The sequence below is a fragment of the Magnolia sinica genome, chromosome 11, assembly GCF_029962835.1.
Source record: "Magnolia sinica isolate HGM2019 chromosome 11, MsV1, whole genome shotgun sequence".
NCBI classification, from domain to species: domain Eukaryota; kingdom Viridiplantae; phylum Streptophyta; class Magnoliopsida; order Magnoliales; family Magnoliaceae; genus Magnolia; species Magnolia sinica.
The window spans coordinates 71,970,475-71,975,881 of NC_080583.1; the positions used below are offsets into that span (position 1 = coordinate 71,970,475).

General features: G+C 38.2%; 1 long non-coding RNA gene across 1 annotated transcript; it reads right to left on the reverse strand.

Moving 5' to 3' along the window:
- Positions 1–257: 257 nt before the first annotated feature.
- Positions 258–1,032, reverse strand: LOC131218435 (uncharacterized). Its single transcript, XR_009157733.1, has 2 exons — positions 900–1,032; positions 258–748 (listed from the first exon to the last, which is right to left on the reverse strand). It is a non-coding gene; the product is annotated as an uncharacterized LOC131218435 (long non-coding RNA).
- Between the last annotated feature and the right edge of the window lie 4,375 nt (positions 1,033–5,407).

Below are 5,407 nucleotides of genomic sequence, written 5' to 3' on the forward strand. Positions count from 1 at the left end.
CAACACCCACACAAGCACATAAGCTAAAGATGTAATTATTTTTTTTTAAAAAAAAAAAAAAAAAAAAAAAAAAAAAAAAAAAAACACATACATTTAAAGGGCCCTTTCAAAAGTCTTTCAGATTGGAAGAATCCCATCCACCCTCCCTCCTTTTGTTCTTTGTTCTTTTCTTCTTCTTCTTTTCTTCTTCTTTTGAATAAGAGGAACAATTCATTTACAACACCAACCATTCATCCAAACTCCAGGAACAAACCAGGTACACAAAATTTGTCATTCAGATATGTCAAGTTCACTTTCACTTCAGTAATGTAACTTGCCTTGAATTTATAAAGCGAAAGTATGAGTATGTATTTGGTCGGCATTCAGTTCACTTCAGTCATTTCGTAGAAGCCAGAAATTAGGGAACCGAGTTTTACAAGATCTTGTCTATAATAAAGTCAAAAATAGGAAATTGCAGGTAAGGGTAACATACCAACAAATGATTGAGACTGTACAATCACTATAATTTTGTTCTATGACCCATTCATGATTGTCCCAGATCGAAAGAATGGTTCAGATCATCATATAAATTTAATCCTCCCACATTGACTAGATCTCCTCAGTCTACATTATCAAGTTTAGTTCACCACTTTCACTAAAACTGAACAATCTCGAGCAGAATTTCCATCCTCCATGCAGCAAAAACAAGATGCAGATCTAACATGCAGTCTCATGATGTTAAATTCAACTTAAGATCATGCAGAACCAACTGCAATGATAGCCACATAGCAAAATATTAAAATGAATCTATCAACATAAGGGAAAAAAAATTCCAAGATACGGAAAACTATGGGGAAAAGATCAATGTACCATATCCATTCTCAGGAAGTCAAGTAATGCATGGTTTTAGATCAATGTACCTGCATGGCAAACCATGATATTATTTATCTCCACATCCATATTCTCACGCAGTCGAATGATGCTGCTTTTGACATCATCCTCCTAATGAGTAAGAAAAAGATTTAGAAGGAAAGGAGTTCCTAGAAAAGATAATATAGGGACAAGTAAATAGAGGATTCATGATCTGATGTTGAACTCAACAGGTGGCACTTTGAAAGTTGCATCTTTTTTATTGGCAATTCAGTTCAATTGAGCATCTAAATACATGAACTAAAATAGATATAGATTTTCAAAGACTTTTCAAAAGAAGTGGATGGACATATTAATGGTTTAAACTACAAATGTCCTTAACAACTGCAACAAGTTGATTAACTAAGACTAGATTCGTTACATTCACAGCTTTAACAACCATCATAATACATGAACTAAAAATTAGTCTCATTACATCATGGCATCAGGAACCATCAAAACACATGAACTAAAAAACAGCATTTTCATGTAGGGTGCAGATCAAATCAGATTGGATAGGATGGCCATATCAGTTTTGTTTTGAGAGAAAGACAATAGGAAGTAGAATCGAAAAGGCTGTCCATCTTGGTCCATGACATTTTGGAGAAACCATACATCAAACAAACAGGCCCAAAATGCATTGGCATTCATTGCATTAAGAACGGACTAAAAGAATAGTACATCTTCGCAATGATCATCCAAAACTTCTTGTTAAAAATATGAAAATTGCAGTCATTTGAGAAAGGATAAGATCCACGCAGCAAATTTTCAAATAGCACACAGTTTCAATCAAGGTATTAAAAAATGGTTAGGTAACAGCTATCGCGGTGGCGGTGGGACCCATTACGCGATATAGGATTGTAATTGCTGATCTAAAAAAAGGGCTAGGTACTTTTACTCTCCTTGTAAGACAAAAAACATGAATATCGTGTCCTACTCCCCTCACAGCCATTGTGGCATGTCTAAACCTAATTCCAATTCAAAGCAACCACAATCCCAACTAAGCGAAAATCCAGTTTCAACTAAGCTCACTAAGAAAACCAAAACCCAATTCCCAAAATCTCCATAGCTACCAAACACCCAACTGAAAATCCAAAACAACCCAACCAAAAAAACTTAAAAATCCAACATAAGTGCTAAAAAAAAACTTAAATCCCATACAAAAATCCACCACACCCACCAAAAACAAACAACAGAATTCACAAACCCCCTCCCCAAATCACACAAATTACAACAAAACCATAGCAAAAAAGAAGCCCATGCAAGCCCCCACATTTAAAACCAAGATCCATATCTTGTTGCAAACAAAACAAAGAAACAAATCCCCAAAAAGTCCAATGCAACCCAACAAAAAAAAATCAACCACAACCACCCATAAAACAAAAAACCCAATTCACAAAATTTCCCCAGATCACTAAAATTCCCATAAATAAATAAATAACCCAAAAGGAAGCCCAAGCAGCGCCACGTTCACAGCCCAAAACCCATATCTTGCAGCAATCAGATCAAAACAAACAGAAAACAGAATCAAACCCAACGAACCATCACAAATTCAACACCAAATCTACACAACCAAATACAGAAAAATCAAAATTTTGTGAGATTGTAACTTAAAATTTTGTGAGGGGCATTTATTGATCAGGGAAACAAATACATTCCAGGTAAACAACTATGAATGCAAAGAAAAATGAAAAATGAAAAAGCATCTTCTCACTTCAATCTTCTGAAATCCAAAACCCTAGCTCTAAATCTAGTAAATCCCCACCATAACCAGTACAAATAAAAAATAAACAACTCGCAAAGCATAGAGATCGAGATACCTGATGAGTTATCTCGTTGCTGCAGCTGGAGAGAGACGAAGGTAGCTGTATGAGAGAGAGAGAGAGAGAGAGAGTGGAGGGTGAGAGATCGAGATAAAGAGAGCGAGGAGAGGGAGGGGATTAGGGCGATAGAGAGACAGGAGAGGGGCTTGGGTGAGAGAGCGCGTGCCTATTTGGGGGTTATTTTGAGCGCCCATTTTTAAGAGGGCACGCCCGATTTTTTGTGTGGGGTCTGGTATGGCTCTATGGGCCCCACCATGATGCGTGTCAAACATCTACCCCATCAGTCAGATGCACCAACCCATGGTGGGCCTAGGGATTAAAAATCAAATCAATCTATCACTTGTGTGGGTCACACCACATACAAAAGTTGAGAGGGGTTACACTCCATTAAAACATTTATGGTTATTTGTGGGCCCACCATGATGTATATGACATATCCATGTCGTCCATCTACTTTACCATGGCATTTTGAGGCATGAGCCGAAAAATGAAGCAGATCCAACGTTGAAGTGGCCCACACCAAGGTAAACAGTGGCCCAAGAAGTTTTTAACCGTGGGTGTACGATTCCCTTTTTCCGGTGGTGTGGTCCACTTGAACTTTAAATCTGGCTCATTTTTTGGCTCATGCCCTAAATTTTGGTCGGGGTCTGGTATGGCTCTGTGGGCCCCACCATGATGCGTGTAAAACATCTACCCCATCAGTCGGATGCACCATCCCATGGCAGGCCACACCACATACAAAAGTTGGGAGGGGTTACCCTCCATTAAAACATTCATAATTATTTTTTGGGCCACATTGGTTTAGATTCACAAATCCAACGCATTCATTATGTGTGTGCCCCTTGGATGAGAGGTCATACCAAGTTTCAATCCCTTCCAAATTTCAGTTGGGGCCCCACCAAGTGCACGGTTGATTTTTAGGATATCCCATAATTTAAAGGGGACCCATCAAATACACAGTGTTGATGTTTGACACACATCATGGTGGGGCCAACACAGCTCGACCTCATGGGAAGTTCCCATGAGCTCCTCAAATAGGGTTGAACCAAACCCACTAATCATTCCACGAGCATACTCGTCAACTTTTGTAGCTAGTTCATGCATCGTCTCGCCAATCTGTTTTGTAACTCCCTATAGAAGTTCCCAACATATCAAATTGTTAGCTGTACTTGTACCCAACCCCCGTAGGAGAGAGACTCAACAATGAGGTATGACAGAAAATGAATCCCTGAATGAAAATGGAATCATTTGTAGTTGCCACACATAACCAAGATAACCAGTTTCTGAATTCTTAACAATTCTCATCGTACATCAAAGCTCCATGGTCCACCATGTTTTTATGCTGCACCAATGTCCATCAAGAACACCACATCCAAGTTGTTCATCAGGTGGGCCTCATCGAGACTTGAATTTTGGATCATACTAGTTTTCAAGGGTGGTAAACATGAGGACTCGATGATCGGAGTGGATAGCACGTGCTTTGTGGGTCTTACAGAGTTTCATATGGTATGGTCTACTTAAGATTTGAACCTGCTTTATTTTTAAGCTCATACACTTAAAATAAGCTGGCAAAACGTATAGACAACATGTACATACATCAAGGTGGGCCATTAAATAACTAACGGAATCACAGTCAAAACTCACAGATACTTAACGGAATCCACTCGTCTTTGATAAGACCATGGGCCATTAAATGAATAGGATTTTGAAAGTATCTATGAATTATTAATGATGGATATCTAAGGTTAAGGTTTTCATATGGTGTGGCAACCATCCATTACACATGCCATACATGTATATAAGTTCATCGTCCCACAACAATTGAAAAGCGATAGGAGATAGTCTTATAAGACTTTAGATGGAGCAAGTTACCAGGCAGGCACTATAAGAGATAGTCTTATAGGACTTTAGATGGAGCAAGTACGAAAATCACAGTGGTAGGAAGCAATCCATCAACAATTTGTCATATAATTTTAGATTATAAATAAAAAAATGAGGTAGATCCAACACTCAAGTAGACCACAATATACTATTGAAACTTTCTTAGGACCCACCATAATGTTTATTTGTCATTTAACCTGTTTATAAAGCCATATAAACTTGGATGGAGGGAAAAAAAAACAAATATCAGCTTGATCTAAACTGTTGTGGGCCCAAGAAGTATTCAACAGTAGGCAGTCAATCTCACTTATGTGGTCCATCTGAGAATTAGATTTATTCATTTTTAGGTTCATGCAGAAATATTTATAGAAAATACAACAAGCTCAGCACGAGTATGACGGTTGATACCCATGCCATCTCCCCTACATTCATACATGTGTACATGAACCTAGACAGTCCAAGAGTTGGATCCCACCTTGGATGGGTCAAAACCTGAAAAATGATCTAATCAAATGATCCTAGTATACTGATTGATGGACTTACACACATTGAATGTGTACTTTTGCCCATACTTTTCAATCATCCATTTAGAGCCCCTTGTTCAGACAGTTTGGATAATAAATTAGTGTAATGTTTGGCTAAGCAGTAAGAACTAATCATTGTGGAACCAACACAATGATATTGTCTGACATAAACATGAGCTACATGTATGGAAAAGAGAACAAAATATCACTTGTACCAGACATCATGCCATGAAAACAGTGAAACTATCGTCGAGATCACACTTAAGGCTTGTTGGGGAGTGTGGATTTGGA